The 17661-nt window shown below is 42.3% G+C and overlaps 1 long non-coding RNA gene and 1 other non-coding gene across 5 annotated transcripts in view; both read left to right on the forward strand.

Annotated features, from left to right (window-relative positions):
- LOC102956404 overlaps positions 1-8875 on the forward strand; it is a 306210-nt gene extending 297335 nt beyond the window's left edge. For all 4 annotated transcript variants that reach the window (XR_006213390.1, XR_006213389.1, XR_006213392.1 and 1 more), the window contains 2 exons: positions 6193-6417; positions 8838-8875. This is a non-coding gene — a long non-coding RNA (uncharacterized LOC102956404). The remainder of the gene's footprint in view (positions 1-6192; positions 6418-8837) is intronic.
- A 5392-nt stretch (positions 8876-14267) lies between these two features.
- TRNAQ-UUG lies at positions 14268-14352 on the forward strand. Its single transcript has one exon. It is a non-coding gene; the product is annotated as a tRNA-Gln (tRNA).
- The last annotated feature ends 3309 nt before the right edge of the window (positions 14353-17661 follow it).

The following is a 17661-nucleotide window of genomic DNA, read 5'->3' on the forward strand; positions in this document are numbered from 1 at the left end:
CACTGTTCTCTCTGTCCATAACATTTCATTCATTAACAAGTGAATTTTTGCCACTTTATTTTCACAATACAGCAAGAATTTGGTTTGGACTCAAACTGTATACCTCTGGGTACAGTTCTACTGGTTTTGTGTCAAACTGAAGTGTGTAATTGGTTGGATCATCATGCTGCAGATGGTACAAACTAGAAGAGCAGTAAAGGTTGGCATGGTATTGACCTCTTGTATGAAAGTATTCTCACCATGAAACAAAGCCCAAATATATCATAGTCAGGTTTGAGAGAGCTCTCGTATTTTAACCTAAATGAACCACCTTATATTGCATTCAAGAAAATGGAATACAACCCAAAAAAGTTACATGCTGTGCTATAGGTTTCTTTTTTTTTTTTCCTAAAAAAAAAAAAAAAGGCTGTAAATATGCATCACTGGCAGGACTCCCCCATGGACTAATGCAGTAGGACTTATCAGCAAACTGCCGTATGGGAGTGATTTGAGGGGCAGACAGAACAGTCTCCATAAAAAGTATGTTTTCCTTGTCTGATAAAATCCCACAAACATCTTTGAGTCTTCCTGAGTATATACTTGCCTCTCTGTTAAAATTCCAATATGCGCTATGAGCTTATTAACCACAGAGCCAGAATCCAAAAGTATAGGGGACATTCTGGCTCATTGAGAACAGGACTTTTTTTTTACTTTTATTTTAAACCCTGAAGCATTTTTATAAACTGGCATATTGCATAAAACCCTAACGGAGAGACCTATAAAAACAGAGCTGTTCAATTTCAGTTGGAAGGGCCAGTCCGTCGTATTCACGTAAAGTACTGTATGGGTGGTTCCCCTTCTCCATGATGCATAAAATGGCACCTGCCCTTGGGGTTGATCCTCACCCCTTTGGGTGTTCATGGGAACAACTCTGTGCAACCCTGTGGCTCCCTCATATACAAAAGGGAAAACCACTGACTCCAGACTCACTTCTGTATTTTACCTGAAATGTGAGTAGGTGAATTATGAGACAGGCATTCTTAAACAATCTTGCTATACACATGGATAAAGCAAGATGTGATACAGTACATAAACAGACATAAGTATACCTATACGAAAAATCTCATGGGCGTTTATTAGGAAAAAACGTTTCAAAAGTCTTCTTGGAGGGCGAGAATGAGAAAACAAAAATGTTTTTTGCTTGATTGCATAGAAGATAAGGTGCAGTGGGAAAGCCAGCTGCTTGGACAAGTTGGCCTCATGGAGACACCAGAGAGAAGAGGTATGTCCATGGGTCGGCTAGGATAAAAACAGAATGAATGAGTCATACAATTCTGAACTAACTGAGCAACGCAGAGCAAAAAGCTTTATTTTCCTTTAATATTTCCCTCAGCATGGTACATTGTAGGGTCTTTGTCCTTACCCTTAAACACATCTTGACCAGGGGCGCCTGGGTGGCTCAGTCGGCTAAGTGTCTGACTCTTGATTTTGGCTCAGGTCATGATCTCAAGGTTCATGAGATCGAGCCCCACATCAGGCTCTGCACTGGTAGTGCAGAGCCTGCTTGGGATTCTGTCTCTTCCTCTCTGTCTGTCCCCTGCTTGCTCTGTCTCTCAAAAATAAACTTGAAACACACACACACACACACACACACACACACACACACTTGACCCTGTCCTGTTGCTTTCCAGACATTTCCAATTATGAGAAAAAGTCTCATTTTTGTAATCAAGTCCCATTTTCTGGATTGAAAAAAGTCTCAACCAGTTTCAAATTTGGGACCAATACTAGGCTTCTCTTCTTTGCCCAGTCTGTAGCTCGGGGACATCCAGAAGAGAAAGGTATGTAGTTTGACTCTTCCCTCTTCTTCTTCTTTCCCCCTTCACCTCTTACAGATTTAGGGCAAGGAAGAAAAGAATTTAAAGAAGGTGGAGAAACTGGCCCACTTAACTAGGCTTGCTCTTTCAGGGTTGTCTTTGCTTTTGTTGGCTGGGGGTCCGAGTTGACTTTGCGGCAGGTGTTTGAGTGTGGAATTCTGGTCTGCTCCAGACTTGCACCGGAGTTCTTGGAGGGACCCATGGGATCCTCAGCCCTGCACAGCCACCTGGTACAAGCAAGGCTTGCCTCCCATTGACCTTTCAAGCTCCCTTCCCAAGTGCCCTCCCCTCCAACAGTCTCCTACTGCTGGAGCTCTCTGGGTTTGTATCACTTGAACATATTCACGCAGAACAAAGCCTGGCGCCCTTTCTGATTGTCCAGGTAACTCAAGGAAAAACATATTCTTCTCACCAACTCCACTTGGGCAGTCTCTCTTTGATGTTGGCTACCCCAGACTTCTCCGGCCCTCAGAATTTTCCAGTTCATCAGCAGGCACCACTCGCCGTGTTCATGGTAGACCCTCAAACTCTCAGGGACATAGGCAAGGCTCCCAAGAGCTTTTCAACACATGTGGCCATGCTCAAATGGTAGGAAAAGAAGTCAAGTTCTGAAAGTCAGCAAGCATGCAGCTAAGAAGGAACGTGTCTGTCATCCCTCAACCCCTGGATTTTGGGGGATCACCCTCACATAAGATGAAATATCAGAAGTACTTTGCTCTCTACCTGATGCCATGAGCTGTCTGTTAGGTTGACGACCCGTTATAAGCAAACATTTACTGTTGTAACCAAATTCCCTTGAATTTCCAGTTTCCTTTTTTATGGCTTAGGGGTGGATGATGGGGAAGTTGTCACCGGGTCTGCCGTCCTTATTGTCAGTAATGGAAGAATGTGTCCTTCTTGTGAATGCGGGAGGACTGACTACTGCCCTCAGCCCCATTCAGCTTCCTACTACAGTGACATGGGCATGTTGCCAAAGACTATTTTTCATGTCAGGCTTTGGGTAAAGGCATTTAACTGTGCATTAACAAAAATATTTTTTCACTCTCATTTAATTAATTGGGCCAACTGACTTCACTATGAATTTTAAAATCCAGTTTTTAAAAGCCTTCAGTATGCCACCTTGAAGCATTGGAGTTCACAAAGCTAATAAATTCTTAATTAGGGTAATAAAATCCAACTATGCCCCAGCAAAGTAAATTCCTTTTTGAATCTAACATATTAGGTGAGTCTTTTTCAATGGAAACAAAGATGTTCCTGTTTGTCATGCAAAATAAATGAGGATTCCATCCCAAAGTAGCCAGGATGTAGAAGTAGAAACACCTTGGGGTGCCTGGGTGGCTCAGTCGGTTGAGCTTGCGACTTCGGCTCAGGTCATGATCTCATGGTTCATGGGTCCTGGCCCCACATTGGGCTCCGTGCTGACAGCTCAGAGCCTGGAGCCTGCTTTGGATTCTGTGTCTCCCTCTCTCTCTGTCCCTCCCCTGCTTGCATACTCTCTCTCTCAAAAATAAATGAACATTTAAAAAAATATTAAACTTTTAAAAGTATTAAATAAAAAAGATTTACAAAAAATAAATTTAACCCATATTGTAAATAGCAAACACTGAAAACTGTGAGATATTAATGAAAGACATTGCACACATAAATAAATGGAAAGATATTCCAGGTTCCTGAATTGGAATGTTAATCCTGTTAAACTGTTCATAGTTCAAAAGCAATCTATAGATTCAATGGAATTTCTATCAAAATTCCAATGGTATTTACTTTACAGAGAGAAAAACCCTAAAACAAAACTGCAACAAATACAAATAGCCTCAGCAATCTTCAAAAAGAGCAAAGCTAGAGGCATCATACTTCCTTGAAATGGAAGAAAAGCATGCATGTGCAGGAAACCCAGCAACACTGTAGAACATTTGCTTGTTTATTAAAAACCCAAAGGACTGTGGGGTGCCTGGGTGGCTCAGTCAGTTAAGCGTCCGACTTCAGCTCAGGTCATGATCTCACGGTTTGTGAGTTTGAGCCCCGCGTCGGGCTCTGTGCTGTCAGCTCAGAGCCTGGAGCCTGCTTTGGATTCTGTGTCTCCCTCTCTCTCTGCCCCTCCCCAACTCATGCTCTGTCTCTCTCTGACTCAGAAATAAATACACATTAAAAAAAAAGAAGAAGAAGTAGAAACACCTCTTCAAGGCATAGGGAAAGTCATGAGCTTTGCCGTGTCTGATCTCGAAACTCTGGTTCTGTACACTCTCCCGGTGGCCAGCATGTCATCAAGAAGCTGGCTTCTCTCAGCCACTCCATGATCTCTTTGACGGTGGCTGCCTCTGGTTGTCCCCAGCCTCAGTTCTCCCAGTACCAGTTTTGTAGACAAAGATCTCCTGAACAGGACCCACCGCCTGAGAGCCACCAGGAATCTGTTGTTTGCACAACAGCCTTTAAACTTCTACACAGAGGACACTCACATTTTCTACTGCTTCTATCAGAAGCCACTGTGTCCCAAAAGTGGCAGAACTACCTCCGAGAGAACAGTGCAGTGAAAGACTCCGATCCCCATGCATGGACACCTGAGCATGAAATTCTAGGCATATTGTCAGAGACAGATTTGGAGAGAGCTTTCCTGAGGCCGCAGGGACCGCCCAAACCCATCACAGAATGGAATCTGCATCTTTCTTTGTAGTCCTCTGCTCCCAGATGTACCATTTGGATTCTTTTTCCCCTGTGTGTCCTTAGGTGTTTTCTTTTCTTTTGTTTTGTTTCTTAATCTGACTCTGATTATTAAGTTTGTTGATACGCAACAGTGTGCAATTTTCTTCTGTGCATAGGATTACTTGTTTACTTTGGGACAAAGAAGCTTATTTTTTTGGTGGCTTGAAAGGCTCCCAAGAACAGAATGGGTTGACTATGGTTCATTGCTCACATCTCCCTGCTGCAAGAGGAAAGGAGAGATGAGTTCAAGACCGTAGCTACGTACAGATATTATCACTTCACACAGGGCTCCTGTCGTACGTATGGTTCTTTAAAACAGAACTCCTCTCCTTACAGCGTGAAATGGTTCTCTGACATAGAAGTTCCTCTGTGTGAACGCGGCGAAGTGTCCAAGATCCAGGAAACACAACACTGTAGTGTGGCTGTTGCTGAGTCCCTATGCACTGTTTGCATAATTATCATACATCGTCTTATCTGTCCCATTGTCCCAGTAGAGAAATCACTCTTATTTGCTTCTTGGCCTCTTGGTTGCAACAACAGCTTATAACACCTGAACTGTGTTTCATAAGCTGATTCTTGTCGAAACCTCCCATGAAACTTCATCCCAGGGAATCAGTTTTTGAATTAGGAAGCTTTGTCAGAGGGTGGAAAAGTAAACCTTTCCTAATGGAGACCCCTGTTCACAAAGGAGCCTCTGAATCTCGTTAGAGAATTTCTCCTGGAATAAGATGAATCATAGGAAGATGATTTGCATGTGTTTCTGTGTCTTGATTATTTATTTCATATTAACCTCTATGTGTTTGGTATTTCTGGAAGTAAAGGCCAGAAAAAGTATAATTTTAAGGAGATATAATTGTTATGGACAGGCGGAAGGGATACAGACATTTTCTTTAGAGAAAAAGACATTTTAGTTCTGAGTAAAAAGTGATTCTCCTTTTTCTGATGGAAAAGAGAAAAGAAAGGGAGCATACACAGAACAGCCAAATTGCTGTCACCCACCTCAACATTGGAGAATGCCTCCCGGGATTGTGAGTGAGGTCGCCCCAGAGCAGCAAGTTCTGTGCGACATACAACAGAGGGAAACACTTGGCGGGCCCTGAATATGGTCTCTTCAGAGTCCTCATAAATCAAACCAGATTTGCCTAAGATTGGGCATGGGAGAGGCCATGCTCAGACAAACCTACTTGCCAGTGCCTTTTGTAGAATCGAATCCCTGCAGCTTGAACATGCTCTTAAATGTAAACGTTGGATGAGACAGAACCTGCTTTATGTTGTTCTAATTAGCAACCTGCCAAGCTTGATTGTTGATGGGATAAATGGGTCATCAACGTTTCATTGAAGTTTTTCATTTTTTAACGAGCAGCGGTTGGGGTGTGTGTGTATGTGTGTGTGTATGTGTTACTGTTACTTTGGTTTTTACTTCTTCAATATTTCTGGCGAAGGGTGTTGCCTCCAAATTGCAAATGGTTCCCATCAGCAGATTCTCTGCTGATTTGAGAAGTGTTCTTCCGAGGGACCGTTTAAAGAGGTAAACTTCCATTTGAAGGACAAGACTCTTGCACAAATCTTGGTCCTTAACCGAAAACCGAATAGGCGTAAACGGCTGCTAAATCTTTTTCCTTTTGCCATTTTTCAGGTATCCTGGCATCGGCAGAGTTCTCTTCCCCTCGTCTGTGGAAAGTTTCGCAAGCTGGGCCCCTCCTGTGTGTAGCCAACAATGATGTTTTGTGTCTTCATCCCGTTTGAAGGGCCTGGCACACAAACAGCCCAGCCTATTCATTCCTAGAGCAATTTTACATATGCAAGACCGAAGCCAAGATTAATGTCTTCATCCTCGACGTGCTCATTCAGACACGTTCTGGTAAGTGCAAACACTGGGATCTTTCACACGAGAAGTGGGGTTCCTGATCGATACGTCTGGCCTTGCTCACATAGCCACCTCTTTGTTGCAACTCAATCATCCAAATGGATAGTTAATAGAAGGACATTTGTTTTGTCCATCTGGAGTTCCTCCAGTGGGACAGAGATGGCGTCACCTGCCCGGGGGGTCATGTTGGCTCCCTACAGGGGCAGGGGTAGTGCCAAGCTCGAGAGAATCCCCCACATTGACTCCCCGACTCCCCAGCCAGCAGCCTCAGACCAGCATCTCATTGGAAAGGGAACTCTAGACCTCTGCATTTTCACCGGCCAGACACTCTGAATACACTCTGTGTCCTCAGCCCTGGCACTTCTTCATAGAGCTCTTTGAGCGTTTGAATGGAGGTGCTGGAGAAGTGCCCTTTCATTTGCCGCGAACACGAAGGTCATGCAAATGCGTGTCACCAGAGGTGTGCAGGTGGGACCAGACGTAGTGGGCGACACGGCAGGGGGGACCGGACACACACCAGGTAGGGATGAACAGCTGCATTCAGTCCAGCAGGCGAGAGGTGGCTTGGAGACACGGGAAGGAGGTGTGCCAATGACAGGGTCGCCTTCTGGGTGTCCCCGCTGAGACACGGTCACACAGGGGAACCAATAAAGAGCCCGAGTGGGTTAGAGTTGCCATGCCACTGATTTTGCACAGAGCTGTTTTTAAAGGGACCGGTGACTCGCCCCAGCTTCTGTGGCCCCACAGTGAAAAACATAAAAGTCATATCCGATGCCTGACACAGACTTAGCAGGATTTCTTTTTTTCCCATTTATTTTATGGTGATTTCCTAATTTTTACATTTCAACGTTCCCTTCTTCCAACAACACGGCAACCTCTATTCTACTTCAATTGTACTTTATTATTTAAAGTCATGGTTTAAACTCAGGATAGTCTGACCCTGATCCCATTCTCAGGATCTGGTTCACCTAAAGATATAAATAGTCAGTTACCCGACTTTTTTACTTTGGGATCCTGTTTGAAATAACTTTTTCTCCAAAAAATTGTCAGAAACTTTAACGTACATCTATCCTGATGGTTTCATGCTTTATATATATATATATATATATATATATATATATATATATATCCTGACGGTTTAATAATATATTAAACAAAATACTGGGAAATTCTCAGCTAAGCCTCCATTTAGTAAATATTCTATAGAAAATAAGTACTTGTTAGGTACAGAAGCACACTGACCAGGGGCGTCTCTTCCTATGTTTCTTTTTCTCTGAAATAACACCCACTATGAAAGGTACAGAAACATAATTTGTTTTGTTTTGTTTATCTTATTTTTTATTTTTTAAAAGTTACATCCAAATTAGCATACAGTGAGACAATGATTTCAGGAGTAGATTCCTTAATGCCCCTTACCCATTTAGCCCATGCCCCCTCCTACAACCCCTCCCGTAACCATCAGTTTCTTCTCCATATTTAAGAGTCTCTTCTGTTTTGTCCCCCTCCCTGGTTTTATATTATTTTTGTTTCCCTTCCCTTATGTTCATCTGTTTTGTCTCTTAAAGTCCTCATGTGAGTGAAGTCATATGATTTTGGTCTTTCTCTAATTTCATTTAGCATAATACCCTCCAGTTTCATCCACATAGTTGCAAATGGCAAGATTTCATTCTTTTTGATTGCAGAGTAATACTCCATTGTGTATATGTATATATATATATATATATATATATATATATATATATATATATACCACATCTTCTTTATCCATTCATCCATCGATGGACATTTGGGCTCTTTCTATACTTTGGCTATTGTTGATAGTGCTGCTATAAACATGGGGGTGCCTGTGTCCCTTCGAAACAGCACACCTGTATCCCATGGATAGATGCCTAGTAGTGCAATTGCTGGGTCGTAGGGTAGTTCTATTTTTAGTTTTTTGAAGAACCTCCATACTGTTTTCCAGAGTGGCTGCACCAGCTTGCATTCCCACCAACAATGCAAAAGAGATTCTCTTTCTCCGCATCCTTGCCAACACCTGTTGTTGCCTGAGATGTTAATGTGAGCCATTCTGACAGGTGTGAGGTGGTATCTCATTGTGGTTTTGATTTGTATTTCCCTGATGATGAGTGATGTGGAGCATTTTTTCATATGTCGGTTGGCCGTCTGGATGTCTTCTTTGGAGAAGTGTCTATTCATGTCTTTTGCCTATTTCTTCACTGGATTATTTGTTTTTTGGGTATTGAGTTTGAGAAGTTCTTTATAGATTTTGGATACTAACCCTTTATCTGATATGTCATTTGCAAATATCTTCTCCCATTCTGTCAGTTGCCTTTTACTTTTGCTGATTGTTTCCTTCACTGTGCAGAATTTTAATTTTTTTAATGTTTTTATTTATTTTTGAAGGTGAGAGAGAGAGAGAGAGAGCATGAGCGGAGGAGGAGCAGAGAGAGAGAGGGAGACACAGAATTCGAAGCAGGCTCCAGGCTGTGAGCTCTCAGCACAGAGCCCAATGCAGGGCTCAAACTCACAAACCGTGAGATCATGACCTGAGCCAAAGTCGGACACCTAACTGACTGAGCCACCTAGGCACCCCCAGAAGCTTTTTATTTTGATGAGGTCCCAGTAGTTTATTTTTGCTATTGTTTCCCTCGCCTCCGGAGACGTGTTGAGTAAGAAGTTGCTGTGGCCAAGATCAAAGAGGTTTTGCCTGCTTTCTCCTCGAGGATTTTGATGGCTTCCTGTCTTACATTGAGGTCTTTCATCCATTTTGAGCTTATTTTTGTGTATGGGGTAAGAAAGTGGTCCAGGTTCATTCTTCTGCATGTCACTATCCAGTTTTCCCAGCACCTCTTGCTGAAGAGACTGTCTTCATTCCATTGGATATTCTTTCCTGCTTTGTCAAAGATTAGTTGGCCATACGTTTGTGGGTGCATTTTTGGGTTTTCTATTCTGTTGCATTGATCTGAGTGTCTGTTCTTGTGCCAGTACCATACTGTCTTGATGATTACAGCTTTGTAGTATAGCTTGAAGTCTAGGATTGTGATGCCTCCTCTTTGGATTTCTTTTTCAAGATTGCTTTAGCTATTCGGGGTCTTTTCTGGTTCCATACAAATTTTAGGATTATTTGTTCTAGCTCTGTGAAGAATGCTGGTGTTACTTTGATAGGGATCGCATTGAATATGTAGATCGCTTTGGGTAGGATCGACATTTTCACAATATTTGTTCTTCTGATCCAGGAGCATGGAATCTTTTTCCATTTCTTTGTGTCTTCTTCAATTTCTTTCATAAGTTTTCTATAGTTTTCAGCATATAGATTTTTCACCTCTTTGGTTAGATTTATTCCTAGGTATTTTATGTTTTTTTGTGCAACCGTAAATGGGATCGATTTCTTGATTTCTCTTTCTGTCGCTTCATTGTTAGTGTATAGGGATGCAACTAGTTTCTGTGCATTGATTTTATATCCTGCAACTTTGCTGAATTCATGAACCAATTTTAGCAGTTTTTTGGTGGAATCTTTTGGGTTTTCCATATAGACTATCATGCCATCTGCAAAGAGTGAAAGTTTGACCTCCTGGCCGATTTGGATGCCTTTAATTTCTTTGTGTTGTCTGATTGCAGAGGCTAAGACTTCCAATACTATGTTGAATAACAGTGGTGAGAGTGGACATCCTTGTCTTGTTCCTGACCTTAGGGCGAAAACTGTCAGTTTTTCCCCATGGAGGATATTAGCATTGGGTCACTCATATATGACTTTTATCATCTCAAGGTATGCTCCTTCTATCCCTACTTTCTTGAGGGTTTTTGTCAAGAAAGGATGCTGTATTTTGTCAAATGCTTTCTCTGCATCTATTGAGAGGATCATATGGTTCTTGTCCTTTTCTTTTATTGATGTGATGAATCATGTTAATTGTTTTGCAGATATTGAACCAGCCCTGCATCCCATGTATAAATCCTACTTGGTTGTGGTGAATAATTTTTTTAATGTATTGTTGGATCCGGTTGGCTAATATCTCGTTGAGGATTTTTACATCCATGTTCATCAGGGAAATTGGTCTATAGTTCTCCTAATTTGCTTTTTATAAATTATCTGCCTAAGGGATGGAAAAATAGCCGTCGTTTGGAGAGCACCACTAAGGCCGGGGACAGGGTCTAGTTCTGTCTGTACAGTCTCTATTTCAGCCACCCAACTCTGCTGTCTGAGCACGTAGGCACCCAGAGATACGTAATTTGTAAAAATAATACACAACAGGTGTGCCTGTGTTCCAGCAAACCTTTATTTCCAAAACTTGATGGGGCCCAAATCCTAGTTATCTATTTCCTACATGATGCCATTATCACTCTGTAGGAGAATACCCTGCTCTGTTTGCCCTTGGATCTGTCCACACCTCCCATCTTTGTAGTGTGCTGCACCATGGAAAAGGCTCTTTTCCCTCCCGTGCTGTTCCTCATAAATTCCAAAACGGGAAATCACCTTTGTAAGTTTCTGCCGTCATCATACTTTGTGACAAGGTCAGTCTTGTTATGTCAGACATTTATTATCCTGTTTGAAAGTGCCTATTAGAAAAGACTGCATTGTGGTTTTATTGGAGGAAGAAGGCCTTCAGGCATGATCCCTGGAGAGATTAGAGAATGGGCACCTCATGAAAATGTGTGTTTATTGCAAACACAGGGTGAGCTAGTCAGACCCAGAAATCAGGATAATGAGAAGTGGCTACTGTTGGAAAAGAGGAAAGGTGCTTCTTGCCTCCAGGATTTGAGAAAGAGAAAAGATGGTCATTCCTGTCCACAGTTATTCTGCTCAAAAGGGTGGCGTATGCAGCCCCTTTTATGTGAATAAACACCGTTGTAAATTTGCATGACTCAGGGAGGAATTTCAGTTAGCCATATTCCTGTTTACAGGTGATGTGTTTTCAGTTTTAAACTTTGGCAACAAGATAAACCTTCTCTGCTGGAGTGACATGAAGGGGCTGATAGGGTTCAAAGTGAAATTTGTGTCTCTGTGTAAGGGGCCCCTTTCCTTCTGGCACGCAGGAGAGTGTTCCTTCTGGTTGATGAGGCTCGATGCTGTAGATATCTAATATTAAACATGAGGACACCGAATATTCAGATCGATCTGAAATCAAGAAGTCAAGAGGAAACAAAAAGTCCAGGCACCCTTTGTGTCCAAACATGGAATGGCTTGATAGGTTCCTTCATTTTCCTTCAGGGATCTCTGCTAATTGGTATTAATTATTCATTTTGCCTTTTCCATCCATCCACTAAGAACCTAGTAGTCTCTGTAGCATACAAGTCTATCATTAAATTTCACTCAGCAGCAGTAATTCTCTGGCTAATGTTTTGTGAGCACTTGGTAAGTTCTGGGTGATGATGCCTTGCAGATGTTCATGAATGACCTCATTGCATCTTGTCTGTATAAACATGGGATGGGTTCTATCATAATCACTGTGTAGACAATGGCAGTGGGTTGCTCAGGGTCACTGGTTTGGATCAAGGATTTGAGTCAGAATAGTTCGACTTCGTGAACCTAGGGCTGTAAAGGTTGATATCAAGGCCAGGAGGATTCTGCTTTCGTCTCATGGAGCTTGGGGTTTCAGGAAGCAGCAAAGAACAAGGGCAGCTGTGTGCCTCTTTGCTTTTGATCCACCAGGTTGTCTCGGGAGCAGAGGGTTAACTTTGTGAGGAGGCTCGAGCCATTATTGGGAATTGCATGAGTTACCTATCATTGTGTAACAGGCGGAACAGCATTAAACACATTTGCCGTCTTGCAGTTCCCGTGGGGCCAGAGCGTGGGCGTGACTTAGCCGAGTCCCCTGCTGGGGTCTCACATGGCTTCCGTTGAGGTGTCAGCTGGTGCTCCCATCTCGTCTGGAAGGGTGGCTGGGGCAGGATCTGCTTCTAAGCTCCCTGAGGTTGTTGGTCGAATCTGGTTCCTTGTGGTGGTGGAATTCAGGGCAGAGCTGAAAATGCAGAATAGTAACCTAGAGGTTCCAGTTTCAGAAAAGGAGCTACCACCCTCTGGCTGGGCACATGAAGCAGAGAGGTTGGGATTATTGTTTTAAGTCTCTAAATTTGTGGTAGTTGGTTACGCAGCAATAGGGAAGTAAATAGCATCGCAAAATGGACAGAACGTAAAAGCACAGCTTGGTGTGAAAATGCGCACATAGAAAGGGATATGGATAAATGTTGTTTACATAAACGTGAAACACTATGAAAATATGTCATAAAAAGTGGTGAGCAAATAGCTCATAGGGCACATGTTACATAGTTGCCGATGAGACAGGAAGGGGATACAGGTGAAAGGGAGCACATCGTGAAGGACAGAGGATCTCTACGTGGACCAGTGCGGTCACGTGCCATGATCACAGAGTGTCCAAGGTAATTTACCCAGTCTCCTGCACCAGAGATTCAAGGGCAGGGTGTGTTTTAAACTATCACTTAATGTATTTTTCTCAGAAGGTGGTTAAAGCAAAAGTAAACAGAAGGATGCCCCCCACCACCTTGTACATATGCTTAAACTGTTAGGATAGAATTATTTCGGCGGCCAAATCATTGTTCTCTGGAATTTTGCCAACCTAAACATTTACACACTGCTTCTCATAGCTGGATAATTACTCCATACCTTATTAACTGTACCCTTTTTTTCCCTATGTGGATGCTATCATGATTTCTGCACTGTTAGTCTGGGCAGGAAATGGCGTCAAGAAGCAATTGTCTTGTAAACTTGAGAGTCATGAAAAATGAATAGGCGTTGGGTAGTGATGAGAGGAACTTCTCATCACAAATTCCAGACTTGGAAAGCGAGTTCTCTGTCCAGGCTTGATTATCCTCACCTATTTATTGAAGTCATCACAGCTAGATTTGTGTATGCATTTGTTACCTTTAATTAGGCTCCTCTCCTTCCACTGTGTTGGGGGAAACCAGAGGAAGCCAAAGCAAACATGCCGGGACTCTGAATTTGGTGATGATGGCACTCTTCACGGAGACACTGTGGTTTCTCATTTTGAACGAGCAGTTGCTTCCCTGGCCTTCTTTGTTACGCGATGTTGGGTAGAGCATTGTCTGCAGGCCATGACCTCATCACAAGAAGACATCTGAGAAGATGAACAAACAGTGTGTGCCTGTGATTTCCTTTCCACACAGAAGCTGAGAAGCAATGAATGCATTTGAACCTCTCGAAATCCCTTTTATGTGCAGCTCTCAGGAAATAGGGTAGCCCCTTGTCATCGTCAGTGATGTTTTGGAAACCCAGGTCTCTTAAAACTCCTGGGTCTTCATCATTGATGACTTGACCACCGTGACCCACTTACGAAGTCTAGGTGCAGATTCAACGTGAGTTCCCCACTGTCACGTTTGGAATCCTTGGACCCCCAGAAGCCACAGGAAATGTTCCAAATGGCTTGTTTATCGCATCTGGTGTCTTGACCTGACGTAAGACCAGAGGAGGTGCGAATACAGAGTGCTAGCTTTCATTGACAAAAATAACTTCAGTGATTAAAGATACTTCCATTACCAGTAAGACAGAGCTTGAGGTCACTTTTTTTGGATCTGATGTTAGTTCAGAGTGAGAGACAAAAACCCAGATAATATGTGAATGCAACGTCCCTTTTTATTCTCTCAGAATATAGTAGGCATTGTGCTTGGCACACACAAAATAAAAGTAATATGAAAAGTGAAAGGTCCTCCTCCATATAACCCCACCATAGTCTTCCGTGGGGTGACTCATATGAAAACAAATAAAACCAAAACGATCATTGCGCTCCATGCACATATGTTTAAGGTGAAGAGAAAACATGTGGGGATACATAGTCACAGACAAGTTTACTTCAGAAATGGTTTTGAGGGGCGCCTGAGTGGCTCAGTCGGTTGAGCGTCTGACTTTGGCTCAGGTCATGATCTCATGGTTCATGGGTTTGAGTCCCATGTCGGGCTCTGTGCTGACAGCTCAGAGCCTGGAGCCCGCTTCGGATGCTGTGTCTCCCTCTCTTTGCCCCTCACCTATTCATGCGTGCTCTCTCTCTCTCTCTCTCTCTCAAAAACAAATAAACATTAAAACCATTTTTTTAATGGATTGGAGCCAAGCCTTAAATATAAATAGTTGGCCAGGAAAATGGTTTTTAAGGTGGCAGGAGACATAGCTGCATTACTCATGGGCATTTCTCTAGCGCTACAAACTTAGCGATAATTATGTGTGTCTGTGGCACAAAACATACAGGCAGGCACACGGCAAACTAGAGAGGTAGTTTGATAGGCCAGTTCGTGAAACATAGGCTGTGCCATAAAAATCCACGTGGACTTGATCTTTATTGCCAGTCGGCAACAGTGGAAGAACAGTAAACCAGAGAATTGCAGTCACATTTGCACTCTAGCGTGGCTGTTTTATGGACAGTCTGGAGGATGCGGTAGAGAAAGAGGCGGACGACCTGGCTAAGCTGGACAGCAGAGAGGTCACAACTACAAGTGCCCTGTGTGCATGGGCACCGGAGGACAGAGAGAGACATCCCATGCAAACTCTGCAAATACATGCGTCCGTACACGTTTAGGTCTGATTAACAGGACTTGGAGACTGTTTAACTTTGTTATAGAATGTTATAGAATGACTTACAAGTCCATGATTAAGGCCAGAGGTTATCAGAAGACTAAAGGAATGTCTCCTTCCCTGAGTCTGACCCAAGTAGGGAACAGAAGAGGGTTGGCATGTATGTATGAGGCAGGGGCTGGCAGTGAAGGAGTCAGTCAGATGTAGGATACAAGGAGTGTGAGACATCTGTTGGCCAGCGAGTAGAGACACCTTGTTGGTAGATTGAAATATGGGTCTGGAAGTGAGAATGAAGTTATAAATGGATTTAGAAGGCAAGCATGTTGAGGAAGGAGGAAAGACGTGTGTGGGCATATCTGTAAATTGTGTAGCAGGATGATGGGAAGACCAGCAGGGACGTCAACCAAATATTCAAGGACCACACATTCTAGCGAGATTACTTTAGTCCATTAAGGTCAAACACCTACTTCTTTTCGTAGGAAATACAATTCTGATACCATCAACAATCTTTCCGTGAACTCTGCTCTTGGTATTAAAAAAAAAAAAAAGGAAAAAGGCTTTGCTTTTCTTGAAGCTGACTCCTTAAAACCCACAAATGCTTGTCTCTCTGATGAGAGTCTCGTTATTATAAATCAGATGTGCTTTGGTTTTCAAACTGAGTTTCTGCTGTATTTAAAAATTCAACCAGGGGCACCTGGGTTTCTCAGTTGGTTAAGCACCCAACTTCGGCTCAGGTCTGAACTCGCGATCCGTGAGTTCAAGCCCTGCATCAGGCTCTGTGCTGACACCTCGGAGTCTGGACCCCGCTTTGGATTCTGTGTCTCCCTCTCTCTCTGTTCCTCCCCTGCTTGCACTCTGCCTCTCTCTCTCAAAACTAAATAAACATTAAAAAAAATTTTTTTTAGTTATACATTTTTCAACTTAATGCATAAGTTGCCCTTTCAATGTTGCAATGCCCATTGTTTCATTTTATCTCAGAAGTGTAACATGCTCTATGCCCTCAGTTCATCATGTTTTAATGATACCAATCTAATGTTACCTTTTATAGTTCTTCAGTATACTCAGAATAAATGCTCTAGAATAAATAAATACTCAGAATAAAGGCTCTAGACACTTAGAGATGTGGATGCTTTGAGCAAGTTAAAAATCATTGAGAACATGCCTGTGAGAGTGATGCTGTTAAACTCCAGGTCATACAGTCTACCAGTTCTGAGATTTACAGCTCACAGGCAACTCTCTTTTGAGACCTATTTCTTTTTAATTAATTTTTTAAATGAAGCAAAGCGTGGAATTGATCTTAAATTATGAATGTGTCCTGGTTAGAAAACCACATTTCATGAAAGAAAACATTTTTTTTTATAACCTATGTGAACAAACCTTAAAACATCTCAGTATTTTTATCCTTTCTGCCAAGAATTACTACAAGTTCTTTTCTTTGGGATTTCTTTAAACTGTGTGTGATGACTCTTTTCCCTACTAATCATACACCTTCTTTCTCTAGTCTAACACTTGTTAGACTTGCTTTTTTGTTTCTTCTTAGGATCCAGGGAGGCCCAAGCATATTCCGTAACACGAGCACACCCAAGACATACACCCCCCCGACCACATCTTGACCTTTGTCTTAAAGAAGAAAATCATGGTATTCACATTTTAAAATCTCATTCTTTTTTTTTTTTTGACTTAAACTCAAGTTAGTTAACATACAGTGTAGTCTTGGTTTCAGGAGTAGAACCCAGTGATTCATTGCTTACATATGACACCCAGTGCTCATCCCAACAAGTGTCCTCTTAATGCCCATCACCCATTTAACCCATCCCTCCACCCACGTCCCCTCTACCAACCCTCAGTTCATTCTCTGTATTTAAGAGTCTCTTATTGTATGCCTCCCTCTGTTTTATCTCGGTTTTCCTTCCTTTCTCCTATGTTCATCTGTTGAGTTTCTCAAATTCCACATATGAGTAAAATCATATATCTGTCTTTCTCTGACTGACTTATCTCACTTAGCAAAATACCCTCTTGTTCCTTCCATCCACATTCTTGCAAATGGCAAGATTTCCTTCTTTTTCACTGCCAAGTAATATTCCATTGTGTATATATACCGCATCTTCTTTATCCATTCATCATTCGATGGGCTCTTTCGGGCATTTGGGCTTTTTCCATACTTTGACTACTGTTGATAGCATTGCCATAAACATTGGGGTGCCTGTGCCCCTTAAAATCAGCATTTTTGTATCCTTTGGATAAACTCCTAGCAGTGCTATTGCTGGGTCATAGGGTAGATCTATTTTTAATTTTTTGAGGAACCTCCATACTGTTTTCCAGAGCTGCACCAGTTTGCATTCCTACCAACAGTGCAAAAGGGTTCCCCTTTATCTACATCCCCACCAACATCTCTTGTTTCCTGAGTTGTTAACCATTCTGACAGGTGTGAGGTGGTATCTCATTGTGGTTTTGATTTGTATTTCCCTGATGATGAGTGATGTTGAGCATCTTGTCATGTCTCTGTTGGCCATCTGGATGTCTTCTTTGGAAAAGTATCTATTCATGTCTTCTATTTCTTCACTAGATTATTTGGTTTTTTGGGGGGTTGAGTTTTGTAAGTTCTTTATAGATTTTGGATACTAACCCTTTATCTGATAATGTCATTTACAAATATCTTCTCCCATTCCGTCAGTTGCCTTGTAGTTTTGTGGTTTCCTTCA

Source organism: Panthera tigris, chromosome X (assembly GCF_018350195.1).
Source record: "Panthera tigris isolate Pti1 chromosome X, P.tigris_Pti1_mat1.1, whole genome shotgun sequence".
Classification (NCBI taxonomy): Eukaryota; Metazoa; Chordata; class Mammalia; order Carnivora; family Felidae; genus Panthera; species Panthera tigris.